The sequence below is a fragment of the Bactrocera latifrons genome, unplaced genomic scaffold (genome assembly GCF_001853355.1).
Source record: "Bactrocera latifrons isolate USDA-ARS-PBARC rearing strain unplaced genomic scaffold, ASM185335v1 scaffold_111, whole genome shotgun sequence".
NCBI classification, from domain to species: Eukaryota; Metazoa; Arthropoda; class Insecta; order Diptera; family Tephritidae; genus Bactrocera; species Bactrocera latifrons.
The window spans coordinates 986,552-1,009,098 of record NW_017534531.1 but is presented as its reverse complement, the minus strand read 5'-3'; the positions used below and the strand labels follow the sequence as shown (position 1 = coordinate 1,009,098).

Here is a 22,547-nt window from a genome sequence, read left to right as displayed (position 1 = left end):
GTATCTTCTTTTCGCAATGCGGCGCCAATTCGATATACCAAGTGCAGCCAAGTACTTCGCCACCGGATCCCTCCAACGGAGTGGAGATCTTCCTCCGCTTCCAATGGCAGGTACTGAATCAAAAACCTTCAAAGCTGAGGTGTTTTCATGCATTCTCACGGCATGACCTAGCCAGCGCAGCCGCTGTCTCTTGATTCGCCGAACTATGCCAATGTTGTCGTACATCTCGTACATCTTATTATTCTAACGACTACGGTACTCGCCTTTGCCAAAGGACCATAAATCTTCCGCAAAACTTTAGTCTCGAACACTCCTAAAAGTCCGACTCATCAGTTCTTGACATCGTCCAATCCTCTGCACCATATAGCTGGACGGGAATAATGAGTGACTTATAGAGTTTGATCTTTGTGCGTCGGAAGATAGGTAGGTAGATAGGAGTGCAGCCCTAACGGACTCAATTAGTACTTGATGTGTCATTTTGAAACACTGTTCGTAGAACCTCCTGTATCTGCTATTACGTTTCACTTTCTCTCTCAAACCATTTTGTGGTTTCGATGAAACTACTTATGTCCGATATGCTTTTAGTGTAAATCCATTCAAGGTTTAGTGCTTGATGGATATCAAGTGTTTTGTGTCCGATATGTCCTAGAGCTGGACATTCGCAGAGAAAGTGGAAGATTGTTTCCTTGTTTCCTTCTACTCCGCAGCCACGGCAGATGTTGTTGTAGGCCAAACCCATTTTGGATGCGTGTTCCCCAAATGGCCAGTGCCCCGTTTTGGTAGCTGTTACTCTTTAAATACTTTTTCTTGACCTATTTAGTAAGTCATTGGATCTTTTCCTGTCATATGTTGGCCATAATTGTTTAGTTATGACGCATTTTGTACTGTTTTTCCACATGTTATTTGCAACTTGCTGAAATTGCCTGTTGATCTCTCCTTTGATCGATCCTACTGGGCTTGGTATTAGCTCCGCCTCGTATTCGTTGAGGAAAGCTCCAGCCTTTGCCAAATCGTATGCTTTTTCGTTACCGAAAATGTTGCTGTGGCCGGGAACCGAGATCAAGTTTAGTTGGATCTTGTCTTTTAGTGAGCTTGCAGTTGCGAACTACGCTAGAATTTATCATGGGTGAAGACAAAGCCAGGAGCGTCGCCTTTCTATCCGTAAATATAGTTGCTTTATTTGTATTCCCGAGGTTTTCTAATAGAGCTTCGCAGGCTTTTTCTATGCCTAGTACTTCTGCTTCGAAGATGCTAGCCGAGTTCGGTAGACGTATAGAGAAAGATATGCCTAAATTAGCGGAGAATACCCTCGTGCCTACTCTGCAGTCCATTTTGGACCCGCCGGTATAAACTGAGATGGTATCCTCCTCTCCTATTGAACCTCTTCTCCATTCTCGTCCAGATGGTATCCTCACCTGGAATTGTCTATTGCAGTCCAGCTTTGGGAGAATGTAGTCTGATTTATAAATGGTGAGCTTGTTTAGGATAACACTATGTCCGTAGTTCTGCTGATTCCAACCTCCCAATTCTTTTATTCTTATCGCCGCAATAACTGCTGTTTTGTGAATAAAAATGTCCATTGGTAGTTGATGCCGGATCACATTGAGCGCATCAGACGGACATGACCAGTAACACCTGCACATGCTGCTCTTTGTAAACGATTTAGTTTTTTAATGTTATATTGTTTGTTTAGCGCTGGCTAGCATACCAGAGCTCCATATGTAAGTATAGGTCTTATGACAGCCGTATACATCCACTTGATTATACTTGATTTGAGGCCCCAATTCTTATTGACGATTCTCTTACAAGTATAGTAGGCCATGTATGCTTTATTTATTCTTTTTTCTATATATATTTTCCAGGACAGTTTGGTGTCAATCTCCACCCCCAAGTATTTAGCTGTGGGGTATAGTGTGAGTGTTGTACCGTTTAGTACCAGAGTTTGAAATTGAGGTATTTTTGTTCTGCTTGTGAAAAGCATCAGTTCTATTTTGTTCGAGTTAACTCCTAGTCCATTGCTTTTGGCCCATAAGTTTAACCTTCGAAGTGCTATTTCCATAATCTCGCTGACTGTCGAAGGAAACATGCCTGATACCAACAACACTATATCGTCTGCATACGCTACTGCTTTCATTCCTCAACCGTTTAGTTGGAGGAGTATTTCTTTCAGCATGCTGAGTGCATCGGAAGAGAATTTTACTTTTCAATTGTCTACTCAGTCCAAAGTAGCACCTGTTGGCAAGAGTGCTTCTAATAGATAAAGTGCTTTGAGCCTATCACAAATGTGTAGAGATGACTAATGTACTGGACCGACAGAGGTCGGAGTGCAGCGCTGTTGTATTTCGGGTTCAATTTGCACTAGCTGTGCTATTTTGGTGCATTAGTCGTTGATCTTTATGTTATTGCTGTCACTTTTCATATTTTCTWTCAAACCATTTTGTGATTTCGATAAAGCTACTAATGTGCTTATGCTTTTTGTAGACTTTTATTCAAGGTTTGGTGCTTGATGGATTCCAAGTGTTCTGTGTCGAATCTGCGATAGGGCTGGGCATTCAAAGAGAAAGTGGAAAATCGTTTCCTTGTTCCCTACTAGTAACCTTCCCACATTAATACCTATTGCACAATGTCCAGTAAGAACCCCGTCAAATTGATCTTTGCTGAAAGCAAGGAGATCCGAAGATCTGCTACGATNCCTTCCCACATTAATACCTATTGCACAATGTCCAGTAAGAACCCCGTCAAATTGATCTTTGCTGAAAGCAAGGAGATCCGAAGATCTGCTACGATCTAAATTAAATATTTATCGGTGACTCCGTTGAAGTAATTTGAAATGACTTAAGAGATAGGGCTGGGCATTCACNTTTGCTGAAAGCAAGTAGATCCGAAGATCTGCTACGATCTAAATTAAATATTTATCGGTGACTCCGTTGAAGTAATTTGAAATGACTTAAGAGAAACATTGCAATTATTAGCACTTGAATATGTAATGTGTATCCAGATGGCAACGTAAAACCGTACATCAGCTGCACTTTATGATCATACCTACTACACATGTTTGTTCAAAGGTCAACGCGATCAAATGTAAAATACCGCGCAAAAAGCTGGAGATTCCAGTAGTTAATTTATTTCCGGATTTTTCCAAACAAACAAACAATATTTCTCTAATAATCGCATGAGATCACAACAATTACGTACGAATGTAATTGCAATGATGCAAGTCACGCTAGAAAATAGCCACCCGCTGCCGAGGGAGTCCCCACTTCCCACAACCTGAATGATTTCCGCAAACAAAATAGAATGCATTCTCTTTAGCCCTTATCATGCATCACTAGCCGGTGTATAGAACAACTGCGCTCTCGCTGCACGGTGAGTCACGACCTGCCGAGCTAGTAGAACCCCCTATACGAATCTCAGCTAGACGTTGCGCTTCGCTGCACCTTACGATGTCGGCAGCATTGGTAGCTGTATAATAAGTTCTAAGCGCAATCGCGATCTCACTTATCACCTACTACGTCGTCTATGAATATTCGTAGGCTCATTAGGGAGCGAGCAAGCACCACCAACGCTGAATGACTGAACTAGATGCCCATATACATACATATATGTCTGTCTGTATACGTACATATGTATATATAGGTACTTATGTACGCAGATATGTATGTACACAAATATCCGAAGCGCTAAAACCCAACTCAGTGGAAGCGAAAATGAAAAGCGAAGCGAAATCCATGATCATCAGTTATGTATGTGTGTATGGCCTTTCGGCAAGATTTGGGAAAAAATCGAAGACAACAAAAAACCAAGCAACCCACATAAAACCTGAGCAGGCGTGTTTTGGTATACGAAATTGACCTGTACCGCACCGCTACCCCGCACCGGTGCACAGCGCACGGTGATTTTGTGCCCGATTGCCGATCGACTTGGCTGGCGGCAGCGTTGCTTTTGCTGTGATGAGACATGCCATGGACGACAAATAACAACAGCAAGCAATAGTGTTGAAGGGGCAAAAAATCCATACAAACATACATACATACATATGTATGTTGTATACACCGGCATACCAACAGTCAGCACTATTGAAGCAGTCAAGAGTCGACCAGCCAGCCAGTTGACCATGCAGTTAACCCACCCTACTCGACCACATGTGCTTGCCGATATACACAAAAATATGTGTGGATGTGTATGTATAACTCTATTTAAATATTGCGCTGTTGCTGTTGTTATTGGCCCCTCTCACTCTGACCTGCGCGCACATGTTCACAAGCCAGTCTTTTTCGCTGTTCACCCACTCAGCAGCTGGTACCGGCGCCGATACTGTTGATAATGACAGCGCACGGTGGTGCCGGCGGTGTTAAATTGTGGCGTATTTTATTTCGTATGTTATGGGCTCCGAACTGAGGAAGAATTATCTTGATTATTAAGAAAATTGTATACGATTTGATAATAAAAATTGTTTTAGCATAAAAAGAAATTTAGTTTAAAAATTATTTTATCGTAAAAAATATTTAAAAATTAAAAAGAATTAATTTCATTTTTTTATGATTTTATTTGAATATTTTTTGATTATAGTTTTATTTCATGAAATAATTTTGATTATATAATCATGGCCTTAATCCATTTTTTTAGATTTTAAGGTGAATCCATATCTCAAAAAACGTACAGTTATTAATTATTTTTCCTTTAAGGGGTTATATACAGTTAAAAGGCTAAAAAAATTAATTCCAAATTTTTTTTCTGAGAAAACTATTAAATCTATTGATCCAAAAATGTGTACACATAATATGGTATCTTTTAACGGTATTTTAAAACTTATTGTCAGTAAAAATATTTATAGAGTAAGAAACTACAGCCGATCTCCGAGAGCTCTTCTCAAAAAATAATTTTGGCGGTGACTACTGGATCCTCTGAAAATAAAAACAGATTTCGTTATAGTAATGTTTATTCTAGTAATTATTCGAAGCAATAAGAAAAATAAAATTGTTTGACAGCATGGCGGCTTCTCAAACAAAAAATTTCGATTCTTTACCAAAATTTCGACCTTAAATTGTTTATAAAAAATATTTTGGTGAGAAAAAATCTTCATTAAATTGTTAAAAAATATATTTAAGAAGCTCGTGTTAAAATTTGAGATTAATCGGTTGAGCCGTTTTCGCGTAATGTTGGCCGCCGCCATTGGAAACACCATTTTGAGAAAAACGCATTTAAAGTTTGGGCTTGTACTTTCAAGCACTCTGCCTTTTCAAATTTGCGTGTGACTTCGAAAATATTTACCTGAACTACATATATGAAATTTTATGAATGTATTCTTAAATATATGTACGTTAACAAAAAAATATTATAAAAAATCGATTTTTTCTTTATTTCTTACTGTATATAACATCTTAAGGGGTTTCATTCGTTTCCTTGAATAAAAAACAGTCTTTTTCGGGTCAATTTAGTTCACCTTCAAACGGTTGTTGTTTTGACTTCCCAGACGATACTTGGTCTAAGACTGGAAGTCGTGAGCTGCTTGAGCCATATGTAAAATAATCTAAGCTCCCAACTGAATGGCGCTCAAAGAACTTTCCTCAATATTTATAAACTGATAATTAAAAAATCAATAAAATTGTATATGAATACTTCAAAAACTTTTTGAGCTACGGGCTATTAAAGTATATGCGTTCAGTTTAGTCAGATCTGACTGCCAGGCTAAAAAATACCAATATTATGGATAAAATTAAATTTTTTTACAACGACAGCATTTAATTTGGGAATTTTGAAAGGCCCAGTCAGGTAAATACAGTGGTTGATCGATAGTATTCATTGCGCTTTTAGTTTCAAATTCAGTCACAATAGTGGCTCGATGAGAAAAAATTCAGTTTTATCGGGACGAGTCAAGCAAAAACGCTTTTCATATTTTCAGTTCTTCATCACAAACTTTTCCATTTCCCACCACTGTGCGTCATCAGACATTGATTGCTTCTTCTATTCTTTTTTTGTTTAGTATTTTGCGCTTTAGGCGGGTGGGTTGAAGTTGAAGCCGCCAATGTTCTTCATACATATTTTTGTTGTAGTCGGTTAGCATAATAACATAAAAAAATATTAGGTAGGTAAGTAGGAGGTAGCTGTACACAATGTCCGCAGTTCGCGTCGCAGCGCACAACCCAGCCGCGCCGCACCTCACAGCGTACCCTTTGTTGTACACGCTTGCAATTTTGTTGTTTTTCTTCCGATTCCGCTTTGTGCGATCATTCGGCGTAAGGTGGCTGACGACGGTAATGCGTTAGCCTGCTGGGCCGGCTGGTGTGGTGGTGGCGGCGTTGGCACACAATGGTTCTTAAAGCCGCTGTCGCTAACTCCGCTGGCTGTGTGACTGACTGCCTGCGCGCAACCGTTTACATGCCATGTGTGTGTCGACGGCGTCTCGGCGCAGCCCGTTGTCATTTTCTGCTTTCTGTTTTGTGCGAGTTTTTCGTTTTCAATTTTCAACGCCAACAGCGCGCTGGGGTAGGCGCTCAGCCTCACGCTACCGCCTGCACAGTTTGTCGGAATTTATTGAAGTGAACGGTTGTTGTGTTTTTGTGAAGCGGCAAAAATAATTCGCATGTGCTTCAAGTGCGTCGCTCCACTATCTACTATAACTTTTATTATTATTATAGTGTTTCAATATACAATTGCAAGTGACATGCAAAAAAAATTTTTTTTAAATAAAAATATATAAAGTGCAGAATTTTAACACTAAATAACAAAAAGTGTTACTAACATTGTGTGTGTGTGTGTGTTGTTAATGAAAACAATTGTTGAAGTTTCGATTTCTGAATTAAAAAGTGAAATTTTGAGTTTATTTTTGCAAAAATACATTAATTTGACAGCTGATAAACAAAAATAATATAACGGTGGTTTATTAGTTTCTTAGTGCTGCCACCCCCTTAAGTGCTTGCATGCAGTAAAATGTCGCAGTTTTGGCGTTTATAAGCGGTTAAAGGATTTTTTGACTTTTTTTGAAAGAAGGTATGTATTTTTTATTTTTGAATTTATTATAATTTTTTTGTGATTTTTTACTTGAAAGAAGTTATGTTTTCGTTTTGAATTATAAATATTTGCATTATATTTATATAGAATAATAATTATTTATAATAATTTTAGCAATAAATTATTGTTTTTTTTATTAAAAAATTATCAGCATACCTAAAAAATAACTAAAAATACTTCGTTGAAGGGTTGTTAATATTTTTTAGCTCCGTTATTTCCAAGAATTACAGAGAAATGTGCAAAAAAATTAATTCACAAGTAAAAAGTGACGATCAAAAGCTTTCAACAGCTTAAATTTTTACAAAAATTTAGAAGATCAGCCAAAGAAAGTTATGTGTTTATAAGTGGTAAAGGATTTTAGGCTTTTATATTAAGCTGAGAGAGAGAAAATTTATGTAGTAAGCGTAAGGTGTAATAATAAGATCCGCAAGTCCTTTTTTATAATATACTAGAGGGGATCGCCCGAAGTAAGGTCTTTTTCTCTTTTTAAGTAGTTTCAAGTTTGATTTGGATAATCCAGCTTTCAAAATAGCGAGTTAGTCGCTATATTTTAGAATTTTTTTCAATTTAAAAAAGGTATTTCATCATTATGAAACGCTAAGAAGCTTCGTCTCACAACATTTAAGCTTGGGCTATATACGCTTTTATGAGTTTTTAGAAGACATGAAGTATTATAGACTTTTTTTCTAACTAAATTTCGCCATGTGAATCACTGAAATCGTTTGAAAACATATTAAAAGCTTAAATTCGACTGAACCGAAGCAACATACCTTTCACCGGTGTATTGCTTTTTGCAAAAAGGGCATAACAAATCTTTAAAAGATATAAAAATCTCTTTATCTCGATTTTGAGCGTTCAGTTTGTATGACAGCTATATGCTATAGTCAACCGATCTCAACAATTTTTTCGGAGATTGTTGCCTTGCTGTGGACAATAATTCATACCAAATTTCGTGGGAATATCTCTTCAAATAAAGAAGTTCTCCATACAAGTACTTGATTTTGAACGTTCATTTTGTACGACAACTATATGCTATAATGGTTCAATATCAGCGGTTCCGACAAATGAGCAGCGGCTTTGGAAGAAATGGATGTGTGCAAAATTTCAGAACGATTGCCCAAAAATTTAGCGCCAAGGTTGCATATATAAAAAATAGTTCACAAGAGAAACTCGAGTCATAATTAAGCAGGCTTTACTGTAGTGCAACTGCGCTGTCACTGCAATTTTGCGCACATTTACACGTAGAATATACATATAACTCGGCTGTTAATATCCTGTCCTAGTTCCTAGCGCTGGCATTTCAAGGCCACTATATACAGGTACCGCCCAGCAGCTTCGCACACACAATTTCAGCAATTTCAACTGTCGATGTCATTTTCAACGCATTAGCTTCTTAGAAATACGAAATTTTATATTTAACACCTCACTAACGTTTCGTTAATTGCCTACGCTGCTCGATTTTCTACCTGTCGGCAGTTTGCCCATTACGAACGGCGCAGCAGTCAAACCAAACTCAACCACCGCACAGTCAAACAAAACTATGTACATACATATGTGCTAGAGTATGTGTATGTGTGTGTAGTCAAGAGTTATGCCCGGTTGCGTGCAATGCGCATATTTTCCATCTCCTCTTCGGCTCGTATATTCTCCCTCTTATGCGCTACTACTACTCCAACGGCAACGCCAACGCTTTGGCGGAAATTGCTTGTTGCTTCTGCCTCACTCTACCTTCGCCACAAGGTATTCTACACACTCTCGACTCTTTGTTTGTTTGTGTATGTGTGATTTGTTTYGTTGTAGTTTAGTTTAGTGTACGTGGTGCAGCTGCAACCCACATACGAGCGCGCACACACGCACTCATCCAAGTCACTGCCAATCCTCCCCAACGGCGTTACAACGAATAGTCGCTTTGGTCATAAAATCGCAACGCTGCTGTCTAAAGTCTACTCAAAGGCAGACAGACGTAGCATGTGTGCCCTCTTTTTTGAGCTAACACCATAAGAGAGGGTTGCTGCCCGGGCTTGTGCAGAAATGTAATGCAGTGTCGATGCGATTGGTTTTATTACACCCTACGACCACCCTAGGCGAAAATGCCAATACAGCGTGGAATTGGAAGTTTTTTGAAAGTAACTGCTCGAAAGTGCAGGCTCAATCTCTCTCTCCGCTGTTTGCTTAACTCAAGCGGACAAATCAACATGTTGCGCCACCGTTTGTCACCTTCATAGGAAGATGCTTACCACCCGCTGGTAGGCTTACACATATTTACTCCATATATATCTAATCATGTGGGTCGAATACCGTTACATTTTTATATTGTTTCTCCTTGCTGACCAACCCTGACTTCAATAACTCGTTCCTCCCGCGTTTCGCCAACTTTCGTCTGCTTACTAATACATCTACGGCCTTCCAATCACAATATAAGTTAGCCGTTAGTGCTATATGATCTGTCCGTTTAGCCGTCAGTCCATACAAGTCCAGCTGCACACAATCATACTCCGTAAACGTTAGACCCAACTGTTAGTTACCACCCATATTGCCTCTCTAACCATGTCTTACATTACTATCATATCCACAACTCACTCATTCACATGCCGGCTATGTCTGCTTTTCCATTTGTCCCTGCTTCTAGGCCCTTCTTAATTTGCTTTGCGAAATGTATGGCAACAACACCACAACCAGCTAGCCAACTGTCGTCTAACCCAACGTCAACGCTGACGCTTGCATTGACGTTGACTTTCGCCGTTATTAGCTGCCTAAGCGACGTCGGCTTCCGTGCGTCAGCTTACCAAACTGCGATCGTTGTTTTGTTTGTTGCGTTTTCTCGGTTTTTTTACTTTTGCATTTCCACCCCAGAAATGCTTGCTGGTTCGTCTGCTTGCTGCGTGCCTTGTCTCTGGCGCTGGCTCTCGCTGTCGGCCTGGCCTGCCTGCTTGTCAAAAAAACCAACCCAGTCCCGGCGACATGCCTACACATCACTTTCAAACGTACTAATGCGCGTGTGTTTTGAAAAATTTCCAATTTTTTTTTGTGTTGACAATCGTTTCCTTGTGTGCGTCGATGAGTCGTTCGTGTTGTGTATTGGCATTTGGTGCGCTTTCATTTTTTGGCTTGCTTTTTTTGTGTCTTTCGTGCACTTCGTCCCAGTCCGCTTTAGTTGTATGTGCCCTTGGGTTTTTGTCTATTTCTTAGAAGAATCTAATTGTGGGATTGGATTTTTAAGGTTCACGGAGGGTTGATACATCATAAACCTAAACTGTTGTGCGGCAGATGTATCCAAGCGCTCCAAAGTACTGCTGATTGATTTCAACCACTTGCAGCTTGAAGTGAGTGGAAGTAGAGATTGATCTCTGCAGTTTAATCAGGACACAGTTTTTACGCTTAAGTTGTTCGAACAACACAATGCCTCACTCCGAATGGTAATCTATAAACCCGGCTGGTCAAAATTTAAATTTAGGACTTTAAAACTTTTCATAAATGAAATTATGGTGAACCTTATGGCTTAGTTTGGAACCATCATCAAATTCATTGTCCTAAAGACTTGAGACTGCTTTCAAACTTCTTAATCCGTTTTTCTTCGATAGTTTTACAATAAGGTCATGCGTTCTATGTTTGAAACTAACTTCAAGCCTATCCTCCTTGTGGCTGCGCTCTTCTAGCCAGTACTTACTATTTACTTTTAAGCTTCTTAATCCTACTTTGATCGACAGTTTCATCACAATCTCATGCGTCCCGAACCCTTTGAAAGTTGGCTTCGCTTCTAAGTTTGAAACTATCCATCGTCCTAGAAAGTTGAGGCTGCAATTGGCTAATGCATACTGAACCCCTCAAAAGTACACGTTCCTTCTAAGTTTGAAACTAAACTCAAATCTATCCTCCTAGAGATTTGTGCCGGGGATAGGCGATCTTCTCGACAGTGTTACTATTTTTTTAAGCCAATTTCCGCTTTTAAGCTGCTCAATCCTATTTTCTTTGCCTCTTTCACCACAATCTCAAGTGTTCTGAACCCTACGAAATCCCAACTTACGTTACTTTTTGAATACCATTCTCGCAAATTCTGTCTTTAAGCTTCTCAATCCTTCTTTCTTTATATGTTTCACCATAATTTCATACGTCCGAGCCCCTCAAAAGCTCGCTTTCCTTCTAAGTTTGAAACTAACTTCGAATCTATCCTCTTAGAGATTTGTGCCGGGGCTAGGCGCTCTTCTCGGCTGTGTTACTGTGTTTTTGTAACCAATTTCCACTTTTAAACTTCTCAATCCTACTTTCCTCGAGCCTTTCTCCACAATCTCATGCGTGCCGAACCCTACGAAATCCCAACTTACATATTACATTCTCGATTGCGCGAACCTGTTGCTATTCGATACCCCCATAATTACATATAAAATGGGTTTAATGTTTCAACACTGTTGCATGCATCCTGAAGGCGGAGTGAAACCCCACAACTGCACGGCGGCTCTTGGTGCGCATACCACAAGTAGCGCTGAAGGCTTTCTCACGCGACAAATGGAGAGAATAGAGGGAAAGTCGCCGCAGGATGTCCTGTGCAAACATATTTACATACAGACCGCTATAAAAATAGCATACACACATATGTATATATATTTAGGGTCATACGACCCCTCCGTAGTCTGGCAAGCTGTGTCGGTTAGGCCTGGCGTTGTGTGGCACAAAGCCGCCGAACAAAGAAATTCAATTACTACGCACTTCCCGTGCCAATTTGCCAAGACTGCGCCGCCAACAACGACAGCGACGACAACACATGTTGCACGAATATTTGGGGTGGGGTGCGTCGGCACATTTGCACACGCACACATACACTCGTACGTAATTAGATACAGTACCGAGCGCTTCAAGCTACCTGCTTGGGTTTACGCTTGCCCGCGCTCACTTATGCGCACACTGCTTGTTGCATGCAACAAAGTATGCAAACGCAAATAGGTGTATATTCTTTGAGGGTTATTTTCTTGGCTGATCGCGCCACTCGAAAGGATTTGCTGGCGTTGCGAATGCGCGCCGGCCGAAATTGCTATCTCATCGAAGTTGAAATGGTCAAAAATAAATCGAAATCATTGTTATTTTTCATACATTGTGACGCGGTGGAGAGTGTTTGTGTTTGTGTGGAATTTCCTGTTGCATTGCGAACGCTTGTGGCAAGTGAGTGAGGCAGTATGTTGAGCCACCACCGCCACAGCTATTATCGGGCTCACCTCGTACTCGTCACGAACTGTAAACATTCCAACTGGCACGACCCGACCTGTCCGTTACCCTACTTCCTACCCTACGCCGCCTTGCCCTGCTCTTTATATTCTACTCGTCGACCCTACTCTACTTTTCTCTCTTAACCCAACTACACTTCAATACAATTAACGCGCTACCTGCTAGTTACCTGCCAGCGCTGCAGCTGTCGCGATGTTGCACCTTTTTACCTGCTGTTRCTGCTGCTGCTTTTTGCAGCATTGCTTTGTTGTTATTATTATCCGCTTTTGGGCGCATATGCGTAGGGACCCCTTTTTGTGTTGTGTTGTGCTGGTGAAAGAAACAAAGGCGCAAAAACTCGCCTATAATGCGGATCTTCCACCCCAATTTGAACGCTCTCTCTACAATTTCCGTGCCATTAACAACGTCTGCTTAAAAAAAAAAAAAGTAAACGAAAAGCGGTAGTAATAAGCCCCTATGCTAACTCCCGCAACAGCGCCGTGCCGTTCGACCACCAGCCCAATCTTTCCTGCCTGCTTTTTTTTTTTTTTTTGTTAGCCGCCGAAACACGTTTGCGCGTCTCTTGCGCTTGTCGCCGCCCGCAGCGTCTGCTTCCGTCCACGTCTGCGCCGAGTGAACGCCAGTGTGACTGACTGTCAATGCGTCTGACGTGGATTGGGTTGAGTTTTTGGTGGATTGGTGGCTTGGTGTCTTCGTGCCCTATTATATTGCGCTGGTATTGGTGCTTCGTTTTGCCTTGGCTTGCCCAGCATTGGGTTGGGTTGTCATCATCTGCGCTTCGCTGTTGTTGCTGCTGCGCTTAATGCGGGGATTTTTGTAAATTGCCAGCCATACTTCTTCATCTGCTTAACACACTATACAAATGTATTGTTGTTGTTGCTGCCGCTGCTGTTGTGTTTGTCATAGTCGACGTCGCCGTCATCATATTTTTGGTCTGCCTTTGTCGTGCCGTTTTTTTCTGTTTTGTTTTTTTTTTTGGACTTCTTTTGGCCGTTCGGCCGCCCGCAATCTGTTGCTTGGCAAGTTGGTGTTGATGATCGGCACCACCATCGCATCACCAACGCCAGTTAATAACAACAAAGCGCGTCAGCAAACGACCTCGCCTCGTCGTATCGCACTGCTGCTACACATATACTCCCCAAACGCGCGTTCCCTTTTCGAATTTTTTTTTTTTCAGTGTTGTTTTTGCTTGTGGTCTCCATTTTCAACAGCCCAACGCATTAATTTTTTCCATATTCATTCTTTGTTCATATCCGTCTTCTTTCTGAAGCGCGCGCGCTTGTATGTGTGTGTGCGTGTGTGGGAATGTAGAAAATCTGAGGCGCGGTGGTGGCGTTGGCGTTGCTGTATAGCTGTGTTGTTGTTACGCGCTTGTAGGTGTTTGCGCCGTTGGGTTGGTTGCTTATACCCGTGATAGTTGCTCAGTTAGGTAGGTGGTTTCTCCGAATTGATAAACCCAAAAAAAGCATAGTTAATAAGGCACAACAAACAAAACAACAACAGTATTCTGCGTCGAATGCAAAGCAAAACCACGCTTGACTCGAGGTGGTGGTGGTGGTGGTGGTTGATGCTGCTGATGTGCTGGTGGTGGCCGCATTATTGCCGGATGAGTGACGTCGTCGGTGACGCGCTTGAAGGTGCTCGGTTCGGAGGAAAAAAAAAAAAACAACAGTGACACAGACATCAACCAATCCACCTACTACACAGTTGGCCGTTGCTGCGCACTGCTTTCGCCCCGTCTGTTGTATGCGTCCCTTATGTGCGTGTGTGAGACAAAAGTCGCACAAATACGCAGATTGGCAGCGAGCCTCACCCAAAAACCAAAACAATTTAGAAGAAAATAATAAATATTTGTATGTAGCGCTGGGCTTGTGTGCGGCGGCGAAAAGGCATCGGCACCGGCACCTTCGTGGCCTGCAAGGTTACCTGCCTTGCCTGCATTTGGTTTTCTTTCCATCACACTAAAGATGCCGTTGATTGCACCTTTCGTGCGCAGCGCGCAAAAGAAAAGAATCCACGTTCGCAGGGTGTTTGTTCAGCGCGCGCGTTTGTGGCATACTATATTTCAATATAGACCGCGTTGGGTGATAATTGCTTCTGAAAAACGTTTCGACTAGACGGTCTTGTGTGTGTACATTGCATTCTTCAACACGGACGCTACGCTGGCGTGCATTTAATTATAATTTGGGTTGCGCAGGAAGGTCAAATAAGAGCTGTGTTGGTTGGAGTGGCTGCGGAAATGGCAATAATCACTTTCTGGAAATGTAGTCCGACAAAACGCGAAATCCAATGCAAGTTGATCTTTAAAAGTGCTCCATCTATGTTAAGCACAATTAAAAATAATAAATTGTCTGAAGCGTCGGCGCTTGTTTCTATAAGGTTTCCGAAAAGCTAACACACTTCTTCATACACTAATTCAAAAATTATTCATTAAAAGCTATTTGCTACACTTTTTACTTTCTTCGGCGCTTATTTCATACAAATCTTTCTCCAAATAACTTTATTAAACTTACAAAAGTGAGTTTAAAAATGAGCTACTTTTGTCTCAAATTCTTGCTCTTGTTAGATCGCGTAGTTAAAATTGCTCTAGTAGAGTTTGCAAATTCAGAAAGTTGAGTTAAGTTAGTGTTAATGTGGACTTGAAGCAATATAGGACTAAAATTCAATGACCAAAATGAAGCTTAAAACCGATTTCTTAATGTGGAAAATAATATGTCAATGAGGGTAGTTGAAGTTAGGCTGACATATCGGTGAAAATAAAAACGGAAAATTATTTAATCTTCAAGATGGCTCAACATAACTGGAGCAATATTTAAAAAATGTATTGACTGAAGAATGGACGCTGATTGTACTATGTTTGAAATGCGTAAAGAATGCCCACAGGTCGTTAACTGATTTCCCTATCTTTTTTATTTTTTAATATACCACCAAACTTATTCCATATAAGTCCCTCCCCAAATAACATTGGTAAAACCACAAAAATATGTTTAGAAATTAGTCAGTCTTGACTCAAATGCTTGTTCTTATTCTATGACGTGTTTATAATTGTTTTACTAGAGGCTGCAAATTCAGGAAAATCAGCTAAGTTAGTGATAATGTGGACTTGAAACAATATAAGGTCTAAAATTCATTACCAAAATGATACTTAAGGGCTAATGAAAATAACATGCTAGTCACATTAGTTGAAGTTTGGGGTTAACTTCAAAGAACCTAACTAGAAGGTAGCAGAAGCGCGAAAACGTTTAAATATCAAAGAGATCTGATCTTTAAGTGATCTTTAGTTTACATAGAGATTACATTGTTTGCTCAGAGTAGTCTTAAGTGTTAAACTGGACTATTTTAAACCTTACAGATCAACAATTTTCGTGCCTCGGACAGTCCTACGTCAAAAGTAAGTTAGCAGAAGCGCGAAAACGTTTAAAGAGAACAAAAATCCGATCTTTAAGTGATCTTTAGTTTATATAGAGGCTAAGTTGTTTACTCAGTCAAGTCTGAAGTGAGTGTTCCGATCTTTAAGAGATTTTTAGTTTATAGAGAGATTACATAGTATGCTGGGAAACGTCGTCAGTGTTAAACTGCACTATTTTTAAGCCTACAGAGAACAGTATTGCAGTATTGTGCCGCGGAAAGTCCTACGTTAAAAAGTAAGATAGCAGAAGCGTGAGAAGACTAAACGGAAAGGAGATGCGATATTTCAGTGATCTTTAGTTTATATGGAAGCTAAATTTTTGACTCAACTATGATTTCAGCGTTGAACAAGCATATTTTCAACAATACCATAAGTCAAAAACGAGACTTTTTATACGAGGCATACTTGAAGATTGGGGTCTTACGGGTTTCGCACGCTTAGCAACAGCTGGTGGATGCGTGGAAGAAACCTTTTAATATTTTCAATATTTCAGTCAATATTTAATAAGCAATCTTCACGCACAAGTAGGACTCATTCAGCTAATGGGTTTCATTTTCCACGCACAGCAGTTTTAGATTAGTGTTTTGTGGAAGTGTTCGTCCAGGGAATTGCAACCGTTACGCTTGCAATTATAGTAAGTAGGACAAAGTAAAAATTTAAGTAAATAATCGCCCACAACAACAATAAAAGCAAAGTGATCGTCTTTGGAAACAAAAAAGTGATCGCTTTAAGGAAGAAATGGGGAGGATCGTATAAACGACAGGCTTCTGGAACAATACACACAAGGCGCGCTGAGTAGGATGTTGAAGGAACACAGCAAAAAGTGGCAAAACAAAAAAGAAAATACAAAAACGAAAAAAGCAACAACAAACAGCAGGATAAAGTCACCCCTAAAAATGTGGCAAAACACACGAAGATAATTAAGACGATCTGAGGAACATGTGTTGCGCTGCAAGCAACAGTAAATGCAGACGCACACAAACACCACTACAGCTACATAAAACCACCTAGCCTTGTGTCGCGTCCGTAGAAAGCGTTGTCCTTCGCTGCAGCGCCTCTTGATGCGTTCGGCTGTTTGCCTTTAAGTGCGGCTAAGGAGTCGCCGAACGCACAGCAAAGCGGATCAAATGAATTCCATAGAAAAGGGGACGGCAAACACACGAAACGAGCATCAAGGATCGTGCAGTTTGTGTGTGCCAAATAGCGCGTTGGGTGCGCGCTGTGGAGCGGGGGTAGGTGCTGTGTCTTAAATGCATATTATACATAGAAAGAAACCAAGTGCATATGACACAGGCATAAATGCGAGTTGTGCGTGCAAGTGCAGCATGGCGGCAAGTGCCTGACTGCTTGAGGCTGCACTGTGAAAAAATGCCTTGTCTGCCTTTTTGGGGTTGCACCTGCTGTCTGCGCGTTTTTTGCCTTTGCTTTGAATTTTTTCCTGCTACGCGTTGCACATTGGCTCGTTTGCGCCTCATTGTCGCGCCATTTGCTGGCTGCACTGGTGAAATCGCTTGGGGTTTTTCTTTTTTTTTTTTTTTAAATTGCCGCGGCTACGCATATGCTCTACGCTTTAAGTTTTGTATGTAGCATAGCAGCGCATACATATAAATGCCTTTAAATGCTTTGTAATTTACATAAGAAAGATTGTGCTGTCTTGCTGCGCAACTACAATACGTTACTCGCTGTGTGTGTGTGTGTGTGCGTTGTGCGCATGCGCGCCCTTGAATCATCAATTTTCCGCCCACCAGCAGCCGCAATCGCAGCGTCGCGTCAGTGACGGCATACTGTCATGCCAACCAAACTGCCTGTCAGTCATGTGTCGAGCTATAGAGTAGGTTTGGTCAGCAGCATGGCATCTTCATCACGATTGCCTTCAAAACGCTGATGTATAAACGTATTCCGGCGTACGAAATGCCTTTGCGTTCCAATCAAAGCGGTTAAACTACTTTTCAATTTTTAGCTTGTCTTCATGCCAAACTGCGCACACACACACCCATACATATGTATATACAAAATTTAATATCGCTGGCATATGAAAAACGGGCGCGGCGCGGTGTGGCGCGGAGTGAAAAACGCAAAGCGCGACCATTAAGCGTCTTACACAGTAAGCGTCTGTTACGCGCGCACACAACATCATGCGCATCACCACTGTCGTCGGCAACGTAAATTAAATGTACAAAAAATCACCAACCCACCCATTACCAAAATATAAACAACAACAACAACACCAACAGCATCAGCGCAAGTGGAGTAGAGACAAAAATCGGCCAAAACATTGTTGGCATTGCTGACGCTGCGACGATACTTTACTGCTGACGATAATAATGTTAATGATGCTCAACGCTTACGTTCATTTGTTGGTTGTGTTGTTGCTGGTGGTGGGCCCGGCGTTTGGGGGGGTAAGCGCGCACACATTTACTTAAATAGCAGCACGCTAAAACAGCTGCGCCATCATCATCAGCACCTTGCCTTGACGCGCCTTGCTGGCCTGCAGTCACAACGCTGTGGCGCGACCCCAACAACCCGCGCGGGTGCGCTCACCACTACGCCACTAAAGGTGTGCGCGCTTCTTCAGCACTTCTTTTTCACATTTTTTTGTTTTGTTTTTGTTTTTGCTTTTAACTACGCGTTAGTGGACAGGCCGACGGGCAGGCGGTTGCGGTTGGCGAATCGATTTTTCAGCTGATCAAAATACCACCTGCCGCCCATAGCGCGTCTGTGCACGTTTACGTTGCTTGCGTAGTACGCGTGTGTGGATAGAGGTCGTCAGCGCGGCGCGCAACGCGCTTAGTGTATTCGTTGCGTTTGTGCTCATGTCGTCGTTTTGTGCCAACGAAAATACCTAAAATGACAGCAGCCAAGCAACGGCACAAAAAGAAGAAAAGAAATAAACGTCAATAAAAGATATAATACAGCCGGTTCGAAAGGCAGGGAAAGGCAAGGCACCAAACACAAAGGCCGCTTTACTTTTGCACGCTGCTGATTTTTTTTTACATTTTCTCAATAATTTCAAATTTTCGCTTTGTTGTTGTGTTGTTATTTGCAAACTATCGTCATATGCCACTGAAAAGACTGACTAACGCGTCGCGCTAACGCCAGCATCCCCACCGCGACTAATAAGCTGACCAAACTCATTATGCGCGCGCTTAGTAGCACGCACGCTTGTTGTTGTCGCCATATTCTATTTGATCACTGGGCGAAGAAACCTGTAGGCTTACGTTGAAAAGAAAACAAAAGCGTTAGCAACGCTTTATATTTATTTCATTGTGTGTTACCACGCGTCTCTCTCTCTGTCACCGTCGCTTCGCTGCTACTTTTGTTGCCAAACGGGTGCGCGCACATAATTCTCCGGGCAAAACTCACCCACCAGCCCACACACGCACCGTTTGACAACGTTAATGGTGTCGCACGCGCTGCGCCGCTCCACTCCCATATCTCCCTCGTTAGCGCGCCGCCATCACCAACACCACCAGCGCCACCGCCACCTACCCACATAGTTTGCTGTGCGCGTCGTCGCCTATTAAGTTTTCAACTTTCAGTCGACTTTTAGACTTTAGTTGTTATACATTTTTTCTCTTTTAATAATATTTCTTTTTAGACGGCGTTTTGGCTGTAGTGTTGCTGCTGCTGTTGGCCCAACCTTAGCGCAGCGTCTCAATGTCCGACCCACTCTAGTCAGTTATATTTCTTGTGTGTGTGTGTGTATCTGTTTACAGCGAACGCATGAAATGTATGTTTTTTTATTGGCGCTGAATCAGTGCCATGTCGATAGCGCTTGTGCTCATTTGGTCGCTATCGTTTCACATATTGTTGCTGACCACAAAACGTCAAATGGCAACCACCCACCTGCCCACGCACTTAATGACATTTTGCTATTAATTCACTGCGTTTGAATGGCATATCGAAGTATTGAAAGATATTCATAGATATATATTATATATATACATATATATATTGATATACATACATAGTGGCGGTTTCTAGCTATAAGAGACGCATTGAGAAGGGGTGTGATTACATGATTGGTCATCTGAGTTGGAGACCTGTGCTAACACGCAAGCCAAGTTGATCGGTTTTGCTGCTTGAAAAAGAAACTTATATTTTCGTTTTTGTGACTGAGAAAATCTTTTCGTTATTACAAATATTTTTTCGTTAAACTCGAGTTTAAGGTCTTGAGTTTATGCAAGTTTGTCAAGTATGTCAGTTTTTGCGTTTAAGGAAATTATTTCCGATAAACTCGAGTTTAAGGTTTTAAGTTTACGAACATGTGGCAAATATTATCGTTTTTGCGTCTGAGAAAATCTTCGTTATTAAAAATATTTGTTTTTATTTTTGCCAGTATTTATTCGTTAAACTCGAGTTTAAGGTTTCGTGTTTATAAACATCTGACAAATGTTACCTTTTTTGTCAAATCTTTTCGTTATTAAAAATACTTTTTCGTTAAACTCGAGTTTAAGGTTTCGTGTTTATGAACGTCTGCCGATTATTTTTCGTTAAACTCGAGTTTAAGATTTCGTGTTTATGTACAGCTTTCCAATATTTTCGTTTTTGTCAAATATTTTAATTTATTGCATTTGAGAAAAAATATTTTTTCATTAAACTCGAGTTTAAGAAATCGTGTTTACGAATATCTGTCAAATATATAATTTTCGATTTGGCGTGTGAGAAAATCTTTTGGCCATCTGCCAAATGTATCAGTTTTTGCTTTTAAGAAAATTTTTTTTTCGTTAAACTCGTGTTTAAAATTTAGAGTTTATCGACATTTTTCAAGTATTTTCCTTTTTGTAAAATATTTAAGTTTTTGCTTTTAGCAATTTGTTTTTCGTTTTTTCAATTTTTTTCGTTTTTTAAATTTTTTTTCGTTAACTCGAGTTTAACATTTAGAGTTTATGGAGTTATGTCAAGTATTTTCGTTTTTGTCAAAAACTTTCGTTTTATAATTTCAGAAAATCTTTTCGTTTTTGCCTATATGTTTTCATTAAACTCGAGTTTAACAATTAGAGTTTATCGAAATCTGTCAAGTACTTACGTTTTTGTCGAATATTTTCGTTTTTGCGTTGTTACAAATAGTTTTTCTTTAAACTCGAGTTTAAGATTTCGTGTTTAGGAATTCGGGTTAATGAGCATCGGTCAGCGATATATTTTTAGGCGTCTCAAGCGGTTTCTACCACTTACAGTGAACTTGGACCATTTTAAAACAATTACTCCCAAAAAATTTACGAAGAGTTTAAAGCTAATTTTTTGTAAGGCCAAACTCCATTTCCTGCTGTTTAATGTTAAACATCAAAATAGCATGTAAACTCGAGTTTAAAAGTAAAGATAAAATTATTTCTTATGGAAATGGTTGAACATACTTGTTTAGTATGCCTTATTCGCCGTATAAAATGGGCCTCACAAAGGACTCGGGGCAATTTAATGCAATTAGCAAAGCATTAACACCACAAACAGCACTTTAAATTCAACGAAATAAATAATGTTCTCATACATCCGGCAATTATGGTCAGTTGTCTCACCCAGACCAAACTTACATAAAACTCCCACACCGACGCCTCGTTACGCTAGATTAATACTCCAATACACGCACATATATTAAGTACATATGTACATACACACTCACATATATGCACATACATACATATGCATACATACACATATACAATGTATATACAAAGCGACACGCTCATGCGAAACAATTTCACGATCAGCAACCACCCACCCAACAACGATGCGAGCTGATTGCGTTTCAACTTCCCAGCGCAGCGCTGTTGTTGTTGGTTTTCGAAAAATTACATTTCATAGAATGTGCATGTGTGTTGCCGGCAATTGTGGGCGTGTGTGCGCGCATACGTGTCGCTGTGGTGTGGCGGCTGTAGGCGATAACAGTGCGTCCACTTGGCCTTTCACCGCCAGAGTCAACACCAGCAAAGCGGCACACACGCGCCCATGCGTTCGCCCGACCGTCCGTGCGTTCGTCAGCAACTCAAATCAATGACACTGCATAGTACAATAACTGTGGTGGAAATTTAGAGACTGCGTTGTAACTGCCAGGCGGCGCGACCTACCCCGGTAAGACTTTATGAAATTACCCAAAGCGATCGTGGCGGCACGGCGCAATTTACTCCTTCAACCACACACAAGCGCACACATACAAATGCTGGCTTCAGGCGCGCGTTGTGTTGTTGTTGTTGTTGTTGTCATTCGTCGGGCAGCTAAAGTTGCTGTGACTTTTGGGTTGAGTTTTTGTAACTTGGGTTGGGTAACTTCGTTATGACTGCTCGTTGGCTTGACGACGACTGCACATTTATGACCCCACAGCACCACCAACGAACACGGCGATAAGCAGCCATGCAAACATACCTACAACAACAGCGCCGGGCACTTTGAAATGGGTCGGTGTTTGAGTGTCGCTTCTTTGCTGCTGAGCTTGCGAAATTTCATAAAAATTCTCGCCTCGCCAATGCGGCTGCTGTTGCTGCTGGCTTGTCGATCGTTATATTTCTCAGCGTGTGTGTTGGTGTTTGTGTACTCAATGCGCCATGTGCGCTTCTTTTTGCTGTTATTTTTACTTTTTGCTTGCCTTTGCTTTTCGCTGACTGCCTGTCGCGTCGTCTCGCCGTCTCGCTGCGAATCTTGCCGTCATACTGTTTATTTTTGCTGTTTGTCCGCTGATTTACTTTACTTAGTTGGGTGCTATTGAGTGCCCACCCGTTTTGAACGCACCCACCCGTCATTGCCTGCTTTTTTCCAACGTTTAATAATAACACCAACACCCGGCACAAAAGTAACAACAACACTGAAAATACTCAAATAAATAAGAAAACAAAATGGAAAAAGACAGCGCTTGCACAGTGGGGCGAAAGTGTGATGTGGTTGAAAAAAAAACCATAAAAATTTAAATATAACAAACTTT

At 40.9% G+C, this 22,547-nt stretch overlaps 1 protein-coding gene across 4 annotated transcripts in view; it reads left to right on the top strand.

Annotated features, from left to right (window-relative positions):
• Window positions 1-6,520: 6,520 nt before the first annotated feature.
• The window catches only part of LOC108974130 (protein charlatan), a 36,505-nt gene continuing 20,478 nt past the window's right edge, over window positions 6,521-22,547 (top strand). For all 4 annotated transcript variants that reach the window (XM_018941803.1, XM_018941811.1, XM_018941821.1 and 1 more), the window contains exon 1: window positions 6,521-6,990. The gene's annotated coding sequence lies outside the window, so the exon portion shown is untranslated. The remainder of the gene's footprint in view (window positions 6,991-22,547) is intronic.